This window comes from Oryctolagus cuniculus, chromosome 1, assembly GCF_964237555.1.
Source record: "Oryctolagus cuniculus chromosome 1, mOryCun1.1, whole genome shotgun sequence".
In the NCBI taxonomy this organism is placed as follows: Eukaryota; Metazoa; Chordata; class Mammalia; order Lagomorpha; family Leporidae; genus Oryctolagus; species Oryctolagus cuniculus.
In genome coordinates, this window is record NC_091432.1 from 200,460,487 (window position 1) to 200,473,350 (window position 12,864).

The following is a 12,864-nucleotide window of genomic DNA, read 5'->3' on the forward strand; positions in this document are numbered from 1 at the left end:
GCATGGGGGTGGGGCACAGTACTGGGCTAGAAGCACAGCTCTGCCACTTCCCTCTGACCTCAAGGACTTATTTAGCCATTGTGAGCTCCTGTTTTCCTCATCTGCAAAACAGGATACCAATAGGTTGCTCAGAGGAGTGAGACAAGGATCAGTGAGGTACTTACTGCCCACATAAGGGCTTTGAAATGTGCCAAGGTGGCGTGATTAAGGGCTGATGGTTCAGGTGTGTACAATGCAGACGCCACAATGACACAACCCAGGCCACGCCTCTCCCTGGTAGAGCTGAAGGAGTAGGGGGCTCCAAGCTACAAGGGTGGCAGGGGCTATAGGTAAGCACTCTGATCCCCGGGCATGGACTGCAGTTCCCTCCAGAGTTGCACTAATGGACACATCACTATCAGTCGGTGAAGGGCCATGTGCTCTGAAATGTTCTCCCCATTAGGCTTCACGGGAAGGGGCAGCAATTCCGGGTCCATCGTAGGGAATCTGCCATGACCTTCACCTCCAGTCAAGCACACTCTTGGATCTTCTAGGCACAAGACGTCACTTATTTTAAGACAGAAAGTGTGTAAACTGAGGATATCCTTGCATTTGTAAAAGCACTTTTTATTTTTGAAAGCAGTTATGTCCTAACAATGACTTATCTTCTGAACGCTTGCTGTTCGGTTTCAAGCTAACCAGTGTGTGTAATGACTATTAATCAGGCTCCAGATTGTGAGACTACAGCATGTCTTATATGCCATTAGTAAGTACAAGGGTTTTTATGAGTCACCATGTGATATTTACAAACGCTTCAGCACTCTGTTTTAAGAAATACCATCTCTTATTTTTTTAAAGTCTTATTTTGTTTATTTGAAAGGCAGAGTAACAGAGACAAAGAAATCTTCCATATGTTGGTTCACATCCCAAATGGCCTCAGTGGCCAGGGCTGGGCCAGGCCGAAGCTGGGAGCCTGGAACTCCCTCCGGATCTCCCATCTGGGTGGGGGATAGCAGGGCCCGAGCACGTGGGCCCTCATTTGCTGCCTCCCTAGGCACATTAGCAGGGAAGTAGAGCAGCCGGTACTCAAACCAGTGAAGCACTAGAAGATGCCAGCATCATGGGCTTAACCTACTATGCCACAACACTGGCCCCATATCCTCTCTTAATATCAATCAGCCTGCATAAAAAAGAACGTAATAAAGAAAGACCCAACTTCCGCAGATTGTTGACTTAAAACGTTGAGATCTGGAAATTTTAAAAATGCGTACTAGGAGCTGGCGTTTGGTGCAGTGGCTAACATACTGCTTGGGAGGCAGACAGCTTGATAGCAGAGTGCCTGGGTTCGTGTTCGAATTCCGACTTCCTGCTAACGTGCATCCTGGGAGGCAGTAGGGGATGACGGCTCAGGTAGTTGGGTCCCTGGCACCCAGGTGACAAACCTGAGTTGAGTTCAACCTGACCGAGCCCTGGTTGTTGTGAGTATCTGGGGAAGGGAACCAACAGGTCTCTCTCCCTTTCAAATGAATGAATCAGTTTTAAAAAATGCATAATAGAAGCTGCCCTTTATTGAATTCCTACAACACCCCAGCTCCTGTGCTAGGTGCTTTACCTTTATTACGAGGGAGCTTCACAGAGTTTGAGGAAAAATAGAATAAAGAGATAAATTTATTTTGGTGCAAAGAAATTTTGAAATCCTTGCATAATTTTTTTCATAATACACATTTCAACAAAGTTTTTGAAGAGCCTTCATCTTTCATGTAATCCTCAGGACCACCCTGCAAGGTCAGTGCTCTCTGTGTGTTACAATGAGAACACTGAGACGTTATATTAGCTGCCCAAAGTTACAAAACCTGCCATGGCTAGGGCTGGGGTTCAGTCAAGTCTGCCTCCACAGCCCAGACCCTTCCAGAACATCCCTTGGATTCAAAGAACAGGCTGAAACCCAGTGCCGAGGGACACAGTACATAGTAACAAAACATGAATGAAGCCTTGTTTGGAAGATCTAGGTCACCTCTCCCTTTCCCTCGCCTCCACCGAACATGAGAGAGAACGCCCCTAGGATTCCCTCTGTGCGTGGAGCCTCTGCGTGCACTGTTTCCAGACCCAGAGTTGTACTGCAGGGCTCTGGGCTAGGGCTGCTCCTGCATCCCTCAGTTCCCTTCGTTCAGGCTGGTTCTCTTATACCTGTCTTCTGTATTGGGTTTCTGTTTCATAGAAAGGGTTCTACTGGTCTCCCCTCCACCAAAGTTAGACAGTCATTGTTTGGGGCACTGATTTGTAACATAGCTCTCAGGTTTTACAAATGAAGACACTCAGACTCCAAGGATGCTTTACCAAAACTCGACCACAACAACGGAGTAGACCCTCTTTCTTCACAGTTTTAATTTCTGTATCACTACAGCTAAACTATTGGAGTACGAAAGACACCCACCGTGGGAAGTGTGCTCCAGGGGCTGTGCTAGCCTGTTGACTGAGCAAGGGATGGTGGCAGAACCATCTCTAAATTCTGCCCCATCACCTGACCTACCAGCTGCCTGATCTTCAGCAAGTTACTCAGCCTTGCCGTCTCTTCATCCACCAGATTGGTATCATAATACCTGCCTGCTGGTTTTACAATAATTCATAGTACATTAAAAATATCTAGCATGTTGGCCGGTGCCGTGGCTCACTAGGCTAATCCTCTGCCTGCGGCACCGGCACCCTGGGTTCTAGTCCCAGTCGGGGCGCCAGTTCTGTCCCAGTTGCTCCTCTTCCAGTCCAGCTCTCTGCTGTGGCCCAGGAGTGCAGTGGAGGATGGCCCAAGTGCTTGGGCCCTGCACTCACATGGGAGACCAGGAGAAGCACCTGGCTCCTGGCTTCGGATCAGCGCGGTGTGCCGGCTGCAGCATGCCAGCCGCAGTGGCCATTGGGGGGGTGAACCAATGGAAAAGGAAGACCTTTCTCTCTCTCTTTCTCTCTCTCACTGTCCACTCTGCCTGTTAAAAAAATATATCTAGCATGCAATAAGTTCCTTTTCATCCTCAGAGCCCTCTCAGGCCGTTCCCTTTGTCCCAGCCTCCCTCTCCTCTTCAGGTAGCTTCCTGATTCACTGATTCATTTCCTTCTTGGATATCCTGTGTTGGAATCCAAGCTCTGCTGCTTATAAGTTGAGAGACCCTAGGAAAAGTAACCTTAGTTTCCTCAACATAAAATGAGAATAATGATAAATAATTCATAGTGTTATTTTAATTAAAATGAGATAAAGCAAACTGCTGAGAACTGTGCCCAACAAATATTAGGTTCCAATATATTTTAACAAGGATAATTTGTGGGGTCCACAAAATAATTCTGGAAGACTCTTTCTTCTCTAAGTAAACTATTCATACTGGCTGGAGTCTTGTGACATTTATTCTTTATTCTTGGAATTCAAACATCTCACCAGAATATGTTTTTAAAAATCCATCCTGTCAATCTTTGTCTTTTGATTGGTGTATTTAGGTCATTTATGGTTAGTGTAATTATTGAAATGTTTTGACTTAACCCTGCCATTTTTTTTAAAGATTTATTTTATTTATTTGAAAGAGTTACAGAGAGAGGTAGAGATAGAGAGAGAAATCTTCCATCCACTAGTTCGTTTCCCAGATGGCCGCAATGGCTGGATCTGTGCCAATCCAAAGCCAGGAGCCACGAGCTTCTTCTAGGTCTCCCAGGCAGGTGCAGGGGCCCAATGACTTGGGCCATCCTCCACTGCTATCTCAGGCCATAGCAGAGAGCTGGATGGGAAAAGGAGCAGCTGGGACTTGAACTGGTGCCCATATGGAATGGCAGCGCTTCAGGTCAGGGCCTTAACCCACTGTGCCACAGCGCTGGCTCCTAACCCTGCCATTTGAATTGCTTATTTTCTGTTTGTTCCCCATTGCCCACACTTCTCTTTCCTTTTTCCTTCCTTCTGTGGATTACTTGAATATTGTAAAGAATTGTATTTATTTATTTATTTTACTTTTATTTAATGAATATAAATTTCCAAAGTACAGCTTATGGATTACAATGGCTTCCCCCACCATAACTTCCCTCCCACCTGCAACCCTCCCCTCTCCTGCTCCCTCTCCCCTTTCATTAACATCAAGATTCATTTTCAATAATCTTTATATACAGAAGATCAGTTTAGTATACATTAAGTAAAGATTTCAACAGTTTGTACCCACACAGAAGCACAAAGTGAAAAATACTGTTTGAGTACTCATTATAGCATTAAATCACAATGTACAGCACATTAAGGACAGAGATCCTACATGAGGAGTAAGTGCACAGTGACTCCTGTTGTTGACTTAACAAATTGACACTCTTGTTTATGGCATCAGTAATCACCCTAGGCTCTTGTCATGAGTTGCCAAGGCTATGGAAGCCTTTTGAGTTTGCCAACTCTGATCATATTCAGACAAGGTCATAAAGTGGAAGTTCTCTCCTCCCTTCAGAGAAAGGTACCTCCTTCTTTGATGACCTGTTCTCTCCACTGGGATCTCACTCGTAGAGATCTTTCATTTAGGTGGTTTTTTTTTTTGTTTTTTTTTTGTTTGTTTGTTTGTTTGTTTTTTGCCAGAGTGTCTTGGCTTTCCATGCCTGAAATACTCTCATGGGCTTTTCAGCTGGATCTGAATGCCTTAAGAGCTGATTCTGAGGCCAGAGTGCTGTTTAGGATATCTTTCATTCTGTGAGTCTGCTGTGTATCCTGCTTCCCATGTTGGATCTTTCTCTCCCTTTTTTTGTTCTATCAGTTAGTATTTGCATACACTAGTCTTGTTTATGCGATCCCTTTGACTCTTAGTCCTATCATTATGATCAATTGTGAACAGAAATTGATCACTGGGACTAGTGAGATGGCATTGGTACATGCCACCTTGATGGGATTGAATTGGAATCCCCTGGTATGTTTCTAACTCTACCATTTGGGGCAAGTCCGATTGAGCATGTGCCGAGCTGTAAATCTCCCTCTCTTATTCCCACTCATATTTAACAGAGATCACTTTTCAGTTAAGTTTCAACACTTAAGAATAATTGTGTATTAATTACAGAATTCAACCAATGGTATTAAGTAGAACAAACAAAAAAATACTAAAAGGGATAAAGTATTAAGTTTTTCATTAACGGTCAGGGCAAAGGCTGATCAAGTCATCATTTCTCATAGTGTCCATTTCACTTCAACAGGTTTCCTTTTTGGTGCTTGGTTAGTTGTCACTGATCGGGGAGAACATATGATATTTGTCCCTTTGGGACTAGCTTATTTCACTCAGCATGATGTTTTCCAGATTCCTCCATTTTGTTGCAAATGACCGGATTTCATTGTTTTTTTTTTTTTACTGCTGTATAGTATTCTATAGAGTACATGTCCCATAATTTCTTTATCCAGTCTACTGTTGATGGACATTTGGGTTGATTCCAGGTCTTAGCTATTGTGAGTTGAGCTGCAATAAACATTAAGGTGCAGACAGCTTTTTTGTTTGCCAATTTCATTTCCTTTGGGTAAATTCCAAGGAGTGGGATGGCTGGGTTGTATGGTAGGGTTATATTCAGGTTTCTGAGGAATCTCCAGACTGACTTCCATAGTGGCTTAACCAGTTTGCATTCCCACCAACAGTGGGTTAGTGTCTCTTTTTCCCCACATCCTCGCCAGCATCTGTTGTTGGTAGATTTCTGTATGTGAGCCATTCTAACCGGGGTGAGGTGAAACCTCATTGTGGTTTTGATTTGCATTTCCCTGATTGCTAGTGATCTTGAACATTTTTTCATGTGCCTGTTGGCCATTTGGATTTCCTCTTTTGAAAAATGTCTATTGAGGTCCTTGGCCCATCTCTTGAGTGCATTGTTTGTTTTGATGTTGTGGAGTTTCTTGATCTCTTTGTAGATTCTTGTTATTAATCCTTTATCTGTTGCATAGTTTGCAAATATTTTTTCCCATTCTGTCGGTTGCCTCTTCACTTTCCTGACTGCTTCTTTTGAAGTACAGAAACTTCTCAATTTGATGCAATCCCAATAATTAATTTTGGCTTTAACTGCCTGTGCCTCTGGGGTTTTTTCCAAGAAGTCTTTGCTGGTGCCAATATCTTGCAGGGTTTCTCCAATGTTCTCTAATAATTTGATGGTGTCGGGTTGTAGATTTAGGTCTTTAATCCATGTTGAGTGGATTTTTGTGTAAGGTGTAAGGTAGGGGTCTTGCTTCATGCTTCTGCACATGGAAATCCAGTTTTCCCAGCACCATTTATTGGATAGAATGTCCTTGCTCCAGGAATTGGTTTTAGATCCTTGAGCAAATATAAGTTGGCTGTAGATGTTTGGGTTGATTTCTGGTGTTTCTATTCTGTTCCATTGGTCTATCCATTTGTTTCTGGACCAGTACCATGCTGTTTTGATTACAACTACCCTGTAGTATGTCCTGAAATCTGGTATTGTGATGCCTCCGGCTTTGTTTTTGTTGTACAAGCCTGCTTTAGCTATTCGAGGTCTCTTGTATCTCCATATGAATTTCAGCATCATTTTTTCTAGATCTGAGAAGAATGTCTTTGGTATCTTGATTGGTATCGCATTGAATCTATAAATTGCTTTTGGGAGAAAGGACATTTTGATGATGTTGATTCTTCCAATCCATGAGCATGGAAGATTTTTCCATTTTTTTGGTATTCTCTTCTATTTCTTTCTTTAAGATTTTGTAATTCTCATCGTAGAGATCTTTAATGTCCTTGGTTAAGTTTATTCCAAGGTATTTGATTGTTTTTGTGGCTATTGTGAATGGGATTGATCTTAGACGTTCTTTCTCAGCTGTGGCATTGCCTATGTATACAAAGGCTGTTGATTTTTGTGCATTGATTTTATATCCTGCTACTTTGCCAAACTCTTCTATGAGTTCCAATAGTCTCTTAGTAGAGTTCTTTGGATCCCCTAAATAAAGAATCATATTGTCTGCAAAGAGGAATAGTTCGACTTCTTCCCTTCCAATTTGTATCCCTTTAATTTCTTTTTCTTGCCCGATGGCCCTGGCTAAAACTTCCAGAACTATATTGAATAGCAGTGGTGAGAGTGGGCATCCCTGTCTGGTACCAGATCTCAGTGGAAATGCTTCCAATTTTTCCCCAAGGATTGGATTTATTTTTGAGTATATCTCTTTGTAAGCTTTTAAAGCTGTTGGTCAAGTATGAAATTATCATATTATCACAGTCTATTGGCACTGACACTTTACCACTTTGAATGAAATATGAAAACATTATTTTCACTTAGTTTCCTTTATCTTCTCTCTGTTTTAATATGATTTTCATAAGTATTACCTTCACATAAATTCAGAATGCATCTGACATAATAGACATAATATGATATTTGCTTTACCATCAAACATAAATTTAAAAACTCAAGAGGAAAATGTTAATACATTTGACAATATTTTTACTTTTTCTGTTATTCTTTCTTCATTGCTAATATTTCAGATTTCTTCCTTTCCTTTTTGTTTGAAGAATTTCCTCTAGTTGTCCCTTTAGGGTAGGCCTACTGGCCACAAATTCTTAGTTTCTCACCTTCACACCTAAAGGATTTTTTTTTCGGCTGACTTTTGCTGTCTACAGCATATATAACACTGACTTTTAGTACTTGAAAAATGCTGGACCCCTTTCTTCTGGCCTCCATTGAGAATTACACTGTTGCCTGAATTGGTATATCACTATAAATCACGTCTCTCAGCTTCCAGGATGTTGCTCTTTGTCTTGAGCGTAATTGTGATATCTTGGTGTGGATTTCTTTGAGTTTCTCCTATCTAGGATTGGATCAACATTATGAATGAAGGATGTGTCTTTTGCCAAACTTGGAGGGAAGCATCAGCAATTATTTCTTTTTTTTTTTTTTTTTTTTTTTTTTTTTTTGACTGGCAGAGTGAACAGTGAGAGAGAGAGAGAGACAGAGAGAAAGGTCTTCCTTTTCCATTGGTTCACCCCCCAGTGGCCGCTGTGGCCAGCGCACCACGCTGATCCGAAGCCAGGAGCCAGATGCCAGGTGCTTCTCCTGGTCTCCCATTCCCATGTGGGTGCAGGGCCCAAGGACCTGGGCCATCCTCCACTGCACTCCCTGGCCACAGCAGAGAGCTGGCCTGGAAGAGGGGCAACTGGGACAGAATCCGGCGCCCTGACCGGGACTAGAACCCGGTGTGCCAGCGCCGCAGGCAGAGAATTAGCCAAGTGAGCCATCGCGCTGGCCTGGTAATTACTTCTTAGAAGACACTTTTCAGTCCTATTCTCTCTTTCCTCTCCTTCTGAGACAGAAATGCTGTGAATGTGAGCTCCATTTGCTCTCGTTTTTCTAGTGTATTTTCCCTCTGCTGTCCAGGTTAGAAATTCTATTGATCTGTCCTCAGAGTCACTGCTTCTGTCCTCTGTTATCTGCTCTCTGCTATCGAGCCTATCCAGTGAGGTTATAATTTCAATGATTGCATTTTGTGTTTCTGAAATGTCCATCTATCTTACTTATAATACTTGCTGATATTTTCTAGAATTTCATTTGTTTCAGAGAATTTATAATTACAGTTGAGGCATTTTTAGGATGATTGGTTTAAAACCTTGCTGGATAATTCTGACACTTATATATTCATTTTGGCATCTGCTTTGACTGCCTTTTCTCATTCAAGGTGAGATTCTTCTTCTATTTATATGAGTGATTTCTAAAATTCCTCCCTGGACATTTTCAGTGTTAACCTATTAGAAGCTCAATCTTATTTGAATCTTCTATTTTAGCAGGACTCAGCTGACACTGTACTGGTAGGGGAGAAGCAGCACCATGTTATCCCTGGGTGGGGATGGAGGCCCCAGCTCCCCACTCATCTCTGCTGGCACCATCCTGTTGTGGTGTGGGAGATGGACCTTGTTACATCGGGACTGGGGCTACGGAAGCTCCCCTCTCAGTCTCTGCCAACAAGGGGTAGGAATGTGGGAGGGGAGGGTGGCTTACCACCTCCCCCAGGATGTTTGGTTGAAATAGGATAGGTATTTTCTTAAAGCTCCCTGTCCTACTAGGCTTCCCTTCCCCTCCCTTTGGCCACAGAGATTAGGCTTCTCCAGAGAGCTTTGGTTTTTTGGTCTGTGCCCATTGGTATTTCCTAGTTGTGGGCTTCTCTAGTACCCATGGGAGGAAGCAAAAGGAGAACCCAGGGAGTTCATTGCCACATTATCCCTTGAGTCCTGGCAGACCTAGCTGGCCCCCTCCTCTCTCCATCATTTAGAGTTTTCTTTCTTTTTTTTTTTTAAAGATTTATTTATGTATTATTTGAAAGGCAGAGTTACAGAGAGACAGAGGCAGAGAGAGAGAGAGAGAGAGAGAGAGAGAGAGAGAGAAAGAGAGGTCTTCCATCTGCTGCTTCACCACCACAACTGCCAGAGCTACGCCAAACTGAAGCCAGGAACCAGGAGCTTCTTCCAGGTCTCCCACGTGGGCAGAGGGGTCCAAGGACTTGGGCCATCTTCTACTGCTTTCCCAGGCATAACAGAGAGCTGGGTCAGAAGTGGAGCAGCCAGGACTAGAATTGGCATCCATATGGGATGCTGGCACTGCAGGCTGTGGCTGTACCCCACTATGGCACAGCACCAGCCCCTAGAACAACAGAATTAAAAGATAAGTTTATTTTGGTGCCCAAACATTCGTTAAATCCATGCATATTTTTTCATGCTATGCATTTTCTGTGAGCTCTTTCAGGATCCTTCATATGGATTTCATGTCAAAATTTTTTACACCATAAAACTGTTACCAGAGAAGCAAAGGGTCCTTGTCTTTACGCAAGAAAGAATTCAGGCGTGAGACAGAGAGCAGGGGAAAGCATCATAGCAAGGTTTATTAGGATAGGGACATCCATAAGAATGGATGGGCACGTTTCCAGACAGAACCTGAGAGAGAGCGCCCAGTCGCTCAGACTGGGGAGAGCAAGGTTACATGGTTGAGTGGAGAGAATACACCTGACCAGGCCAGGCAGGTGGCTCAGCAGAGAGGCAGAGGCAGAGAGAGAGAGAGAGAGAGAGAGAGAGAGAGAGAGAAAGAGAGGTCTTCCATCTGCTGCTTCACCCCCTAGATGGCCACAACTGCCAGAGCTACGCCAAACTGAAGCCAGGAACCAGGAGCTTCTTCCAGTGTGCAGTCAGTCGGGTTGAGGCCGGGGGTTTTTAACGGGATGGGTCTTGCCTCCCCACCTCTTCTCCTGGAACAAAGGACTTTTTGGATGTAAATATGAAAAATTCCTTTCTGACTTTTCCCCCTGAAGTTATCAGACGGGGGAAGCCTGGCTGGTATCGCCCCGGTTAGAGGAAGGATGGTTATTGGGTAGAAGGGGCAGGGCATTTGAAGTGCAGATACTGGGCTGCCCCTGGAAGGTTATCGGGATGACTTCGAGATGTGGATGCTGACCTAGATGTCAATTCCTTAGGCCTTTGTCAGACACACATAAACTCATTTCTGACTTCTTACCTAACGAAACTTCTCTTGTAATTCCGTTTCCATGAACTTCTGAAGCTCCCTGTGTGTTTCACGACTTGAGTCATCCCAGCAGGGAGCTGAGTGGGAGAGGACCTGAGTGCCTGATGCGTCTTCAGAGACCCCCTGGAGATTCATCCCAAGATGATCTAGGAAAGTTCTCCTAAACATGATTCTGTTGCAATCATTTCTCCCCGGTCCCTCTCCCCCACCAAGAACAGAGCCAGCCAAATCAACCTGAAATTGATTTGAACCCCACGTGCCAGCTCTGCGACCTCACACATGTCATTTTGAAATTCCCTGAGCGTGTCTCAGTTTCTTGGTAAATTGGAGATCGTAGCGTTTGTCTTGTTTAATTCAAGAGAATGAAATGGTGAGAGTAAAATGAGGTGATTGCTTTGCCTGGTGCTTTACAAACTGTAAAGTGCTATAAAGTAAAACACAGTGGATTCAGTGCAGAGTCGAGGTTGGACCCGAGGGAACTAGCAAGACCAGTGTAGACACTGGCCACAGCCTCAGGGGCCTGCCTTCCTCCCAGCAGAGGGAAAGAGAATTTTCAAAAGAGAAAAAATGGAAAGAGTAAAAGGTGCTAAACACACTCCTATATTTTCTTTTCTTTTTTAAAGATTTATTTATTTATTTATTTGAAAGATAGAGTTACATAGAGACAGAAGGAAAGACAGAGAGATCCTCCATCTACTGGTTCATTTCCCAAATGGCTTCAATGGCCAGGGCTGGGCCAGGCTGAAGCCAGGAGCCACGAGTTTCTTTTCTTTTCTTTTTAAAGATTTATTTATTTATTTGAAATACAGTTACAAAGAGGCAGAGAGAGAGAGAGAGAGAGAACGAGAGAGCAGTCCTCTATCTGCTGGTTCACTCCCCAGATGGCTGCAACAGTCAAAGTTGTGTTAATCTGAAGCCAGGAGCCAGGAGCTTCTTCCAAGTCTCCCATGTGGGTGCAGGGGCCCAAGGACTTGGGCCATCTTCTACTGCTTTCCCAGGCCATAGCAAAGAGCTGGATTGGAAGTGGAGCAGCCAGGACTCAAGCCGGTGCCCAAATGGGATGCCAGCACTGAAGGCAGTGGCTTTACCTGCTACACACAGTGCCAGCCCCAAGGAGCCATGCGTTTCTTCCAGGCCTCCCATGTGGGTGCAGGAGCCCAGGGACTTGGGCCATCTTCTTTTGCTTTCCCAGGCACATTAGCATGGAGCTGGGTGGGAACTGGTGCCCATATGGGATGCCGCAGGCAGGGGCTTAACCCGTTATGCCCCAGAGCTGACCCTCCAGTCCTGTATTTTTAAAGCTGTCCCACAAACACTGAAAGATTTATGACCCAAGAAATGAGCTAAAAGCTCACCTGAGACAGGCATTTGGGTCAGTGGTTCAGACACCACTTGGGATGCCTACATTCTGGGTTTGAGTCCCAGCTCCACCCCCGGTTTTAGCTTCCTGCTAATGTGCACCTTGGAAGGCATCAAGTAATGGCTCAAATGGCTGGGTCCCTGCCACCCACGTAGGAGACCCAGTTTGAGTTCCCATCTCCTGGCTGTGGCCTGGGCCAGCCCTGGTTGTGGCAGGCATGTGGGGAGTGAATCAGCAGACAGGAGATTGAGCACACACACACACACACACTCTTCTCTCTCTCTCTTTCTTTTTCCCTGCCTTTCAAAACAATTAAAATAAATTTGAAAAATTTCCTCTGACAAGACACAAAGAGCTTGCATATTTTTTGCACATTGTGATAATCTCTCCCAACCCTACAGAAATATCTCATCATTCCCTTCTGTCTCTGACTCTTGGAGTCCACTGCCCGCTGCTTTAGCAATGGACTAGAACACCGGTTTTATCAAGGAGCAGAAAACACGATTAGGAACCAGAAGGGAAATGTAAGCAGATAAGGCTTCTATGAGAGCCAAGGAAGCAAGCCTCCTGCCCCTCCCCCCAGCTTTGGGAGAACGACTGTGCTGCGCCATCAGGCAAGGTTTGGAGAGTACTGGGGGCTGCTCTCCCATCACTAATGCACAGATAACGGACTTTGTAGCCCAACTCCCTGTCCTTAATATTTTACAGTGAGCCGGACAATTTGTTTTCAAGAAGCGAGCCAGGAATGCGTGCTTCTGAGTCCTAGAACCCTCGGGGCAAGACCATGTTGTCTTCACGTCATCTCTTCTGTCCGCAGAGCAACAGTTGACTTCTCGAGAGGTAACAGCATCCTTGTGATAAGCGCCCAGGTGCCTCTGCAGGCAGCCGCGGGACCTCTCTTTGTGGCCAGATAACACTTTAGCTTCCTTAATCTCAAAGAATCACCTGGGTCGTCATCATCGTTGGGTACTGTTCCCTCCCTTTATAGAAGAGCTGACTGGAGCCCAGGGCTGTGGTGTGACTTTTCCGAGGCCACACAGCAAGGGTGGGAC

The 12,864-nt window shown here is 44.5% G+C and overlaps 1 protein-coding gene across 5 annotated transcripts in view; it reads left to right on the forward strand.

The window, feature by feature from the left end:
• FRMPD1 (FERM and PDZ domain containing 1) overlaps positions 1-12,864 on the forward strand; it is a 187,862-nt gene that overhangs the window by 72,454 nt on the left and 102,544 nt on the right. For 4 of the 5 annotated variants that reach the window (XM_017350594.3, XM_051843921.2, XM_051843925.2 and 1 more), the window contains exon 3: positions 12,521-12,652. The exons of the other annotated variant lie outside the window; for it this stretch is intronic. The gene's annotated coding sequence lies outside the window, so the exon portion shown is untranslated. The remainder of the gene's footprint in view (positions 1-12,520; positions 12,653-12,864) is intronic. 5 annotated transcript variants of the gene reach the window in all.